The following is a 12,936-nucleotide window of genomic DNA, read 5'->3' as shown; positions in this document are numbered from 1 at the left end:
TCCTGCTTGCTTGGCGCCCGGACATGATCGCACTTTCCGATCCATGCCGCGGCGAGCACCACATCACTGCGCTGGCCTCCTCTCTCTATGGTGCCCATCACTGGTGGCTCACTGGCGTTTATGGCCCGCAAGGTGATGCTGACAAGATCGCTTTCCTCAATGACCTCAGTGAGGTCCGACCGTTGCGTGTTGGCCCTTGGATCCTAGGGGGCGACTTTAACATGATCTCAGGGGCACGGACAAGAATAACTCCCGGCTCAATCATCGGGTCATGTCGCGGTTCCGCCGCTTCCTCGCTGATGAGGAACTGCGTGATATCTATCTGCACGGGCGGCGATATACTTGGTCAAGCGAACGCGGCACCCCAACCCTCACGCGCATTGATCGGGTGATCTCTAATTCTGCGTGGGAGGCGATCCACCCACATTGCATGCTACGCTGCCTCTCCTCCGCAGCGTCCGATCATGCGCCTCTCCTTCTTGACTGCACTGCGCGCTCGCCTGGCACGCGGAGATTCCACTTCGAAAGATTCTGGCCGCGCTCTGACGGCTACACACAGGTCGTGCTCGAGGCCTGGGCTATTGCGGCCGATGAGCCGGACCCCTTCCGCAGGTTGGTGGCACGCCTCAAGAACACTGCACGACGTCTCCAAAGCTGGAGCGCGAAGAAGATTGGGGACGTGTCTCGACAGCTCCTTGTCGCTCGTGAGCTGATCGCGCGCCTTGATGCGGCGCAGGACTTCCGACCCCTCTCCCCGACCGAGGCCTGGTTGCGTAGGCGCCTCAAAGGGGCGTACTTGGGGCTGGCGTCGCTTGAGCGCTCGATCTCGCGCCAGCATGTCAGACTCTCTTGGTTGCGGGACTGCGACATGGGTCAGAAGTTCTTCAGGGTGCATGCAGCGCACCGCAAGCAAAAGAACCGGATCTTCGAGTTGCAGGTCGGAGACACATCCGTCTCCGACCCGGCCGCTCTTGCTGAAGCTTCTTACCGTCACTTCTCTGGCATCCTTGGATCGATGAAGCCGCGGCCTTTCTCCTTAGACCTCTCCGCGCTCCACGTTGGGCCATTCGACCTCTCCAGCCTCGACGCACCTTTCTCCGAGGGCGAGATTTGGGCTGCGGTCAAAAGCTTACCACTCGGGAAGACGCCGGGCCCCGATGGTTTCACCGCGAATTCCTCTGGAGTGCGTGGGACGTGATCAAGCATGAAATTTGCGCCGTCTTTGATAAGCTATACGCACTCAACGGGCGCAGTTTCTAGAGGCTCAATGAGGCGCTCCTCACCCTCCTTCCGAAGAAGCAAGATGCGGCATCTCTCTTCGACTATTGCCCCATCAGTCTCATCCATATCATTGCGAAGCTGTTCACGAAGGCGCTCTCTCTTCGGCTGGCACCTCACCTGGGCAAGATGGTCTCTACCACTCAAAGCGCATTCATCGCCGGCAGAAGCATCCACGACAACTTCCTCCTTGTTCAACAGACGGCTAGACTTCGCCATAACCTCAAGATGCCGCGGATGCTCCTCAAGCTCGACATCGCGAGGGCTTTCAACTCGGTGGCATGGTCCTTTCTGTTGTACACGCTGAAGCACCTAGGCTTTGGAGACCGATGGTGCGAATGGATCTCCATCCTGCTCTCTACCGCATCGACACATGTGCTTGTCAATGGCATCCCCGGGCCACCAATTCTTCACGCGTGCGGGCTGCGGCAAGGGGACCCCATTTCCCCAATGCTCTTCGTCATCGTCATCGACGTGCTCAACTCGCTCCTTCAGCGAGCCGTCGAGCGCGGCCTCCTCCAACGGCTGACCGCTCGGCACCTGCCTTCGAGCGTCTCCCTTCTTTGCTGATGACGTCGTCATCTTCAGCCACCCCGACACCCACGACATCCGCGCCATTCGCCGCATATTGGACGTCTTCGGCAAGGCGTCCGGGCTCTGCACAAACCTCGCCAAGTGCTCGGCCTCCCCCATACGCTGCGACGAGGGGCACATTGCCACGATCACGGCTGAGATGGCCTGCCCGATTGCTTACTTCCCGGTGAAGTACCTTGGCCTCCCGCTTTCCCTCCACAAGCCCTCGACAGTTGACCTCATGCCGCTCGTCGACAAGCTCGAGAGGAAGCTCTCCACTTGGCTTGGATCCATGCTCTCCTTGGGGGATCGCCTCGCGCTCTGTCGGCACGTCCTCTGCGCCATGCCCATCCACATCCTCGTCGCCATTGCCGTCGACAAGTCCATCCTTGCTCGAGTCAACCGGATCATTCGAGGCTTCATTTGGGTTGGCCGCAAGGACGCACGTGGAGGGCAATGCCGAGTGAACTGGGATCGGGTGTGTCGCCCCACCTTCGTCGGTGGCTTGGGGATCCGCGACCTGCAGCGCGCTAGCGTCGCCGTGCACACCCGATGGCTCTGGCTCAAGCGTACCGATGCTTCGCGCCCCTAGAGTCAGGTGCACCTCCCCCATGATCCTGCGGCCTCACAGATTTTCAGATCCTCCACCACCTGGGAGGTGCGTGATGGTCGCACCTGCAAGTTCTGGACTGACCCTTGGATTGATGGCAAGGCCATCCCCGAGCTTGCCCCTCTCGTGTTCTCCCTGGTCTCCAAACGGCATCGTCGTGATCGAACGGTGGCCGAGGGCCTACCTGAGCGTGCCTGGGTGCGCGACATTGCCGGCGCGCTCGGCCCGGCCGCCCTGCTTCAATATGTCGACCTTTGGCGTATGCTGCAAAATGCTACCCTCTCGGCTGGGCCTGATGTGCTACGCTGGAAGTGGACGGAGTCCGGCGTCTACTCTGCCAAATCCTGCTACCTTGCGCTCTTTCATGGATCTACGACCGGCGTGTCCTGGAAGCTCACCTGGAAGACTTGGGCCCCCTTACGCATCAAGGGTTTCATCTGGCTTGCCTTGCAGGACCGATGCTGGACGACCGACCGCCTTGCCCGGCGAGGGCTGCCCCCACAATGACAGTTGCGTGCTGTGCGACCAGACCACCGAGGACATGCACCACTTGTTCACCTCCTGCCCCTTCTCCCGCCGAATTTGGCATGAGGTCCTTTCTTGGTGCCGACCGACTGCCACGATCCCAAACCCCGACACACTGTTCGCAGATTGGTGGATAGATACTTGCACTTCATCACCCACAGCTCTGCGGAAGGGACTCTGCTCCATCATCGCTCTCACCGCATGGGCCATCTGGAAGCACCGGAATGGATGCGTGTTCGATCAGCGACAACCCTCGGTCGCAACTCTACTACAATCCATTCAAGAAGACGCTCGCCTGTGGGCTAGTGCCGGCGCCAACGGCTTGGCGAACTTGATACCTGAGATATAGGCTTAACTTTGTGTAATGAGGGATGAGCAGCCCCTCTCCTAGCTGCTCCGGCCACTTGTGCCCGTGCCGGCTTGTGTACGCATGGCTAATGTCGGCATATCTCTCTGTACTTTCACCCCCTCCTATCAATGATACGCAATCTTTGCGTATTCGCGAAAAAAAAGAACGGAGGGAGTATATTACATCTAGATATTATCTCACATCTAACATGATGTTACATCCTTTTTGTGGCCCTCTCATTGACAACTTCCTCTCGCTGGTTTGTTATTTTTTGTTTGTTTGATGGTTGTCCAGCTTTTTTTTTTTTGAGGGGATGATGGTTGTCCAGCTAAGTTTATCCTTTGATGCTAAACAAGCTAACTGCGTCAACGATTGGGCCGGTACACAGCTAGGCACCGAGGTGTGCTGGTTTGTAGCACACGAGAAAAACTCGTAAGTGTGCTGTTTCCTCTAAAATAAAACGAGAAAAAGTTATCGAAAGGATAAGGCCAGTTACGCAGGAATCGAACTCCCAAGCTACGACAAATAGATTTTTTTTTTGAGCAAAAAAGCTAAGCTTTATTCATGAGTTGGTATTGCTACCGGTATTACAGAAATGTCATGTGGTAGCCCCAGCCAAATATGTCGGCCATGAACCAACTTTACAGCATGCCTAGCTAACTTGTGAGGCTCAAAATTTGAGACTCTTGATTCAAACTTAAAAGAACAAGAACTAAACAAAGATTGCCACGAAGTTATTTCTTTCACCACTCCACCATAGTTTCCACCTAATTTTTCCATGATGTGCTTCACTACTTCTTGACAGTCCGACGCAATCACTATATTCTGTAGCCCCAAATCTTCAGCCAGAGATAAACCTTCTCTGCATGCAATAGCCTCTAGAGTAGGCGGATCTATCAAGCCTCGAATGACGAACGCCGAAGATCCAAGATAGTCTCCATTGTTGTTCCTACACACAGCCGCGACTGCACCCACTCCTCGAGAAACCGCGGCGTCCACATTGATCTTGGCGCAGCCCGGCGGTGCCGGAATCCACCTTCTCAGTCCTGTAGTCTTTTGTCGGATCACCTGGTTCTGAACTTTGTTCTTCTCTTGCTCTAACTCTGAGATGAAATGTGTGATGAACATATATGTAGACAGAGGGCTTTGGTTTATTCCTTCATGTATCAGCTTACGTCTCGCCCACCAAATGGCCCAAAGGGTGACTGCTACTTTGATGAACTTTTCATGTGGAATTTGCTCAATCATGGTGAATAACCACCTCCATGCGTTTTGTTCAGTGTTGCTCTGAAGTTCATCAATCAAATCTTGATCAACTAGTGACCAGACGCAGCGAGCAGCAGTACACTCCAGCAGACTGTGTTTCCACGAGTCCGGAGTCCCACATATAGCACATGTGCAACGCGTAGTCATGTTCCGGTGCATCCTGACATCTTCCGTTGGTATAGACTGGCGCGCTAGCCTCCACAGAAATACCCGGATTTTAGCCGGAACCATGGTCTTCCATAGTCGGACCCAAGCATGCTCACCCTCCCGGCTGTTAGACGCAGTAGGTCGTGACTCCAACCAGTCCTCCCTCCTCTTCTTTGTTTCTACTATCATGCGATAACATGAGCGTACACTGAAGATGCCCGATTTCTCATACATCCAGGACCAATAATCTGCCACATTCCTAACACATATTGGAATCTGAAGGATTGCTTGTGCATCAAAAGGCAGAAACACCTGATTCACTAGCTCAATATTCCAGCGTGCATTTCCTGTGTCAATTAAATCCGCCACTAGTTGGGGTGGGTCTGGGACTCTAGAGACGAGTGGCCTCATTAGCTCAGCCCGCGGGATCCAATTTGTACTCCATATTTCAGTGTGTGATCCGTCCCCAATTCGCCTAATCAGACCCTGCTTCATAATGTCCCTTCCTTCTAGAATAGCCCTCCAGACCTGAGATGGATGGCTTCCAATGTTTGCATCAAGGATGGAGCTGTTTGGGAAGTATACTGATTTTAGAATTCGGGCACTAAGTGACTCCGGAGAGACCAAGATCCTCCAAGATTGCCGCGCCAGAAGAGCCAAGTTAAAAAGTTCAAAGTCGCGAAAACCAAGACCCCCCATGTACCTCGGCATTGTCATGCTATCCCAAGACACCCAATAGGGCTTCCTTTTCCCTTGTTTGCTGCCCCACCAAAAGGCTCTTATGGCTGATGTTAACTTTTCACATAATCCTCGAGGCAATTTGAAGCAAGACATCGAGAAGACCGGGATGGCTTGAGCTACTGATTTGATAAGCACATCCTTCCCCGCAGCAGATAGTGTCTTCTCCATCCATCCTCTTATCTTGTTCCATAAGCGGTCAATAAGATATTTGAACGCTCCATTTTTGGATGAGCCTACATCCGTGGGCAGTCCCAAATATTTTTCACTAAGTTGTTCATTGGGAACTTGCAAGACTTGTTTCACCTGCTGCCTCACTGACTCTGGACATCCCTTACTGAAAAAACATGATGATTTGTCCCTGTTTACTCTTTGACCAGAAGCCCTTGCATAAGTCTCCAATAAGAGAGAAACTTCTTCCACCCCTTCCGAATTTGCTTTAAAAAATAGCAGGCTGTCATCTGCAAACAACAAGTGGTTTATCGGCGGAGCCGTTGAAGCCACTTTAATTCCTCCAAGGTTTGATGACTGAACTCGAGATTTTAAGAGGCACGAAAGGCCCTCTGCTGCCAGCAAAAACAGATAGGGTGAAATAGGATCCCCTTGACGGATACCACGCGTAGGGTTGAACTCTTCCAATTTTTCTCCATTAAACATAACCGAGAAGGAGACAGATGACACCATCCCCATCACAATATTAACCCAATTCCGAGTGAAACCAAGCTTCAACATAATTGCTCTGAGGTAGTTCCATTCGACCCGGTCATAAGCCTTCATCAAGTCCAACTTCAATGCACACGACCTGTGAACCTGAGCTTTGTTTCTCTTCATAAAATGAAGGCATTCATAAGCAGCAATGATGTTATCCGTAATTAATCTACCCGGGACGAAGGCCGACTGCTCCTCAGAAATAATCTCAGGGAGTATTAACTTCAAGCGATTAGCTATCACTTTTGATGCAACCTTATACAATATGTTACACAAACTGATCGGACGGAATTGTGTAAGCAGCGTAGGGTTTTTTACCTTCGGGATTAGTACTAGCACCGTATTGTTGATCTCCTTTGCGCTTTCGGTACCTGAGACAATACGAAGTACCACTCTGGCAACCTCCTCGCCACATACCTCCCAATGGCGTTGGAAAAAATGAGCGGGGAAACCATCGGGTCCGGGAGCCTTCGTAGGCGCCATCTGAAATAACGCGGTCTTTACCTCGTCGGCGGTGTAAGGTGCATTCAACTGTTCATTCATCTGGGCGGTTACCTTAACTGGTACTGTGTTCAACACCTCGGCCATATCATGGACCTCCTCAGACGTGTATAGGTTACTGTAGAAGGAGTTAACCAGATCCTTCATTGTTTGTATATCCTCCGTAGAGTCACCATCCTCCTGTACCAGCAACTTGATCAAGTTTTTTCTTCTGCACATACTCGCCCTTAAGTGGAAGAACCGCGTATTTTTATCACCTGCCCGGAGCCATTCTACTCTAGCGCGCTGCCTCCACATCAGCTCTTCTCTGTGATAGAGCTCAATAAGATTCTCCTTTATCTTTAATTCTCTGTGAGAGGGGCCAACCCTCCCGGGCACACTTTGCAAAATCTCAATCTCACGTTTTAGGGATCTAATCTGCTTGCGCACACTCCCAAACGTGGTCTTGTCCCATGCAGATAAAGACAAGGCTAGGGCTGCCAGCTTCCCCTTGATTTCATTCACTAAACTGCAGGCCGGCGCGCCCCCCAGTCATTCGCGACCTTTGCATGCAACTGGTCATGGGATTCCCACATGGTTTCATACCGAAAAGTGTGCTGTCGCTGTCTTCCCTCCTGTTCTCCATATGGATGCAAGATAATGGGTGCGTGATCCGACGAGCCCGCCGTGAGATGATCCACACGCGCCCTTGGGAACTGCGCAGTCCATGCACTGCATGCAAGTGCTCTATCGAGTCTAACTCTTGTATATGATCCGCCCGTAACTTTGTGCTCAAAAGTCCATGGAATTCCTATATACCCTAAATCGAGCAGGGCACAGTCATCCACAACTGACCTGAACGCTGCAATCTGACTCTGGCTTCTCTGACCAACTCCATAATGTTCCCTAACATGCAACACTTCGTTAAAATCTCCAATCAACATCCATGGGAGTGGGGAAGATCCCGCTATATCCCGGATAGTATCCCATGTGTTTTGTCTCGCCGCAACCTGCGCTTCTCCATAAACACAAGTTAGCCTCCATGGGATTGGTCCCGTTTCATCAATGAGTGCATCAATGTGATACTTAGAGTAACCTTGAACATTAAGCTTTATTTCATTATTCCAAAACAATCCTAAGCCTCCACTTCTACCAGAACAGCTCACAACATAACTATTATCAAAACCAAAAGAAGTTTTCAGGTTCTCGACACGTACTTTATCTAGTTGTGTTTCTACTATGCAAAGTACAGCCGGGGTAAATTGCTTTGCAAGATCGCAAAGCTCGCGAACTGTCGCGGGTCTACCCACCCCACGACAGTTCCAGCACAGTATACTCATTGTGCCCCGCGGAGGCCACTCTGGGTCTCCGCGATGGGCGCATCATTTGTCTTGTCACTGGGGTTTTTCTTGGGCACTCCCTTGTCAGTAAGGGCTACCTTGGCTCTCTTCTGATCCTGTCGTGAAGTCGGGCTTGGAGGAACTGTAGGAGGTGCTGGAAGCATGAGCTTGTTGGCCATCACTCCCTTAGGCACGTTTTTCTCATTTGCTTGGCCTGTCTCTGAAGATCTCTTCCTGGCCGATTCAGCGTCGACCATGCAAGCATCCACGTCCTCCCTTCCTGAGTGTTGGCTGGGCTGCTGGGACATGCCCCGTCCAACGTTGAAACCTGCTCCTCCCCTTGATGCTCCTCGTCCAACGCCGCCTCTTCGAGCGCGTCCTTCTCCTGGACCCCGTCCTGCACCCCGGAACCAGCTTGCTCTCAATTCTTTAAAAACTAAGGCCTTCGGGGGGTGAACTCCATCACCATGCTCCTTGAATTGATGACCAAGGTGACCACATACAGCACACCAGTCCGGGAGCCGTTCGTACTTCACCAGAAAGATTTGTCTCTTGTTCTCCTTAACAACTGACGTAGCCTTCTTTAGAGGCTTGTGAACATCAATCTTGACCCGAACCCTATAGAAATTTCCCTCAAAATCATGAGACTTAGGTTCCACAAAAACAACTTCACCAATCTTCCCAGCCAAGGCCCTCAACATGGGGAAGAATCCATCAGGAAGATCATGAATCTGGGCCCAGATCTCAAGAGTATCAAGCTTGATTAGAGACGGTTTTGTGAACCCGTCATAAGGTGTAATGATCACCGCAAAACCCTTATAATTCCATGGCCCTTCTTGCATGACTCTCTCCCAATCGCCTAAACACGAGAATTGCAAGGTGTATAGATTATCTTCCAGTGGTCTAATCTTTACCTCTTGGGCCAGATCCCATGCCGCCCTTGTTGTCTTGAAGAACCAATACTGGCTGTAACCCTTCTCCGTGTGAACCCGAGCCAACGCCATCCATCTGATCGACTCCGGCGGGGGTGCTTCTTGTTCCTCAAAAACTACATCATCCAGATCGTCTTCAAGGAGACCCAGCCTCTCCATCATCTCTGCCACATCCTCCAAGTCCACTGTCTTTGAACCCGAGGCCTTGTCTGCCATCTCTGAAACCCTAACCCGACGAAGAAACAACGATCGGGCTTTTTGGAGGAACCCTAGAACGCCTCTCACATCCAATCTCGTGGTCAGAAGAACCAGCGAGGAGGGATGGTGGCGACAGGGGATATCCGATCTCGACGTTCGGCTGGCGCCGCCGCGAGTAGAACGATCCCTAACGAGAGGGGATTTGAAACCTTTTTTGAACATTTACTGAAAATTTGTGAAACATTTATAAATGATGAATATTTTTTTAAGTGTGGACAATATTTGTAGTTCCAAACTTTTTTGAAAACACATTTTTTTAAACGTGTTTTTCTAAATCTCAAAAAGTTCCGTGTACGACGAACCTTTTTAGTTTTCTAGTATGTATTTGTATGCACTAATCATTGTGCATGCCTTTTATACCTTGGCCTTGGATATATGCATGTACTATTACGTACCTTGAGACGCATGCACATACAACACTACCGAAGGATGAACTAATGCATGCACTGCTGTGATGACATGTTTTCTTCCCTGTGAATTGTAGGGCTTAGTCATGCAAGTGAGAGAAAAAAAATGTTGAAGCATATATTTCTTACTTTTCTAGTACTAACAAAAGTATTTAACCTTTCTTGTTTGGCCAAAAACACATGTCGAACATGTGTGTACAAAATAGGCTTGCAACTAGGTCGACACATTTGTGTGTCAAAAAGGATGTGCAACTGCGTACGAGGGCTGAGAACAAGTTGCAAACTAATGATGAACATACACACGTATAACATAACATGGTTTGATATTTATCAGCACAAAACACAACCCCCCCTCCCCCCCAAAAACCAGTTTGCGTCTCGAGGATGTACTTGTAACTAGGACAAAAAAACAGGTCAATCTCAGTTGCCTGTTCGCCTGGGACATGCTTTCCATTGTTCCTAGACCTTTTGGTATCTGTAGCTTGGTGGTGTGAGTGGATTTAGGCTCCTGCGTGAGCGTAACTTTGGTTAGCCTGATGGTTCTGGTAGCTTGGCATGGATATTTTGGTGTCGTTGGGTTCCCCCCCGCGATAAACTGCCCGATGACAGGTGTTCATCGTGGGTTTCCCAGGGATGCTTTGGACTCGCTTTCCTCTTTCTTGGTTTCCTGGTTGGTCTGTTGAACTATTGTATTTCCGTTATGTGAGTAATGGAAAGGGGTTATGTCCGGTTCAAAAAAAAAGTCTCAGTTGCCTGTCGAGCATGGACTTGCAACTGAGACAAAAAATAGATGGGGCCGAGTTGCGCATCGAGAGTTGAGTTGCAACTACAACAAGAAGCCCCCAGTTGCGCGTCGAGGTGGACTTGCAACTGGGACAAAAATGGATCGAGCCTAGTTGTATGTCAAGGGTGGACTTGCAACTGGGACAAAAATAGATCAGGCCCAGTCGTATGTCGTGGGTGGTTGTGCAACTGGTACAAAATTAGGACGGGCCCAAGTTGTGCATCGAGGATGGAGTTACAACTAGTACAAAAAGGCCCCCCTCCAAGTTGTGTGTCGAGGGTGGAATTAAAAATGTCATAAAGATGGATTGGGCCATGGTTGCGTGTCGAGGGTGGACTTGCAACTACAACTACAATAGCGCCCCTAGTTGCAAATCAAGGGTTGACATGCAACTGGGAAACCTAAAACTACAAAAAAGAACTAGTTGCGAGTCGAGTGTAGACTTGCAACTGGGGCAACGACAACTAAAATACCCTCCTCCTTAGTTGCGAATCGAGAGTTGACTTGCAACTAGGAAACCTGAAAGTACAAAAAAAAATTCCACGTTGAGGGTTGACTTGCTCCCCGTCTTCCTTAACGTTGGTTCGTATCATGGCAATCTCCATTTCTCGATAGCAGTCTTCAACCGATTTTGTGCCTTGCTTAAGGTGTTGTAATTTCTTGAAGAGATCACGATTGTAGTGAGTAGGCACGAAGCGAGCTCTCATGTTTTCCTTCATTTGGTTCCAAGTCATGATCGATGGCTCGCCTTTTTCCCTTCGTCACTCAACCGCCTGTTCCCAGCAAATGAGAACATAATCTTGGAACTCAAGGGAGGCCACTGCGATCTTCTTTTCCTCCTCATAATTGTGAAGCCGTAATATCTTGTCAACTTCTAAGGCCCATGAGAGATAGTCTTCAGGATCGGTACTTCCGGAGAACTTGGGCATGGTGAACTTGAGCTTGCCATAGTGTTGCTCCTCATTATAGTTATCTCAATGGTGATGTTGCTCTTGGCGTGGAGGAGGGTCTTCATTGCCTTGCTCCTCATGATTGGCTTGAGGTCCTGGGCGGGGGACTCAGGCTTGGTTCCTCCTTTCTTGGCGCTCCTCAACGCGAGCGGCTTCATCTTGTTGCTCTTGTTGAAGCACTTCTTCCTGTTCACGTGCTCATGCTACTTGTGAGCTGCATTGGAATTTTTCCCGAAGAGGAGAGGAGATGCAACACAGTAGTGATAAGTATTTTTCTCAGTGAGAACCAAGGTATCAATCCAGTAGGAGAATCATGCAAAGCCTCGTGAACAACACCTGCACACACAAAAGCAAATACTTGCACCCAACGCGGGCAAGAGGGTCATCAATCCCCTTGAATTCGTTACTTGCAAGGATTAAATCTTGTAGTGATAGAAATATAAATTGCAAAACAAAATAAAATAAATAAAATTGTACAAGGATATTTTGGTTTATATATATATGATAAAAGTAGACCCGTGTTTTCACTAGAGGCTTCTCTCTCGAACACATAGCATGCGATGGGTGAACAAATTACTGTTGGGCAATTGATAGAAAAGCATATAGTTATGACGATATCCAAGGCAATGATCATGTATATAGGCATCACATCCGAGACAAGTAGACTGACTCCTGCCTGCATCTATTACTATTACTTCACCCATCGACCGCTATCCAACATGCATCTAGGGTATTAAGTTAATAAAAACAGAGTAATGCCTTAAGCAAGATGACATGATGTAGACAAAGTAAACTCAACTAATATGAATAAACACCATTGTTTTACCCTTAATGGCAACAATACAAATACATGTCTTGTCCCTTTCTGTCACTGTGATAGAGCACCGCAAGATTGAACCCATCACAAAGCACCTCTCTCACTGAAGATAAATCAATCTCGTTGGCCAAACCAAATGGATAGACCGGAGAAAAATACAAAGCTATAACAATCATGCATAATAAATTTCAGAAAAGACTCAATTACTTCTCATGAATATTCAGACCATAAACCCACAATTCATCGGATCCCAACAAACACACCGCAAAAGATGATTACATCAGATAGAACTGCAAGAACATCGAGGAGAACATTGTATTGAAGATCAAAGAGAGAGAAGAATCCATCTAGCTACTAGCTATGGACCCATAGGTCTATGCTGAAGTACTCAGCACCACCGGAAGGCAGCAAGGATGATGTAGAAGCCCTCCGTGGTCGATTTACCCTCCAGCAGAGTACCAGAAAAGGCCTCCAGATGGGATCGCGGAAGAACAGAAGCTCGCGGCGGCGAAAAAAGTGTTTCGGGTGGCTCTCTGGCATATTGGGAATATTTGAGAATTTATAGAGGCATAATTAGGTCAAGAGGTGCCATGAGGGGCCCACAAGCACAGGGGTGCCCCCCTGAGGTGCGCCTGGTGAGCTTGTTGCTCCCTCATGACTCTTCTAGTCTTCTCTCGAACCTTCGTGGGTCCCTTCTGGTCCAGAAAAAATTAATCCAAAGATTTTTCTCCATTTGGACTCCGTTTGATATTGATTTTCCGAAAAGCCAAAACA

Source organism: Triticum dicoccoides, chromosome 6B (assembly GCF_002162155.2).
Source record: "Triticum dicoccoides isolate Atlit2015 ecotype Zavitan chromosome 6B, WEW_v2.0, whole genome shotgun sequence".
Classification (NCBI taxonomy): domain Eukaryota; kingdom Viridiplantae; phylum Streptophyta; class Magnoliopsida; order Poales; family Poaceae; genus Triticum; species Triticum dicoccoides.
This window is presented reverse-complemented; position numbering follows the sequence as displayed.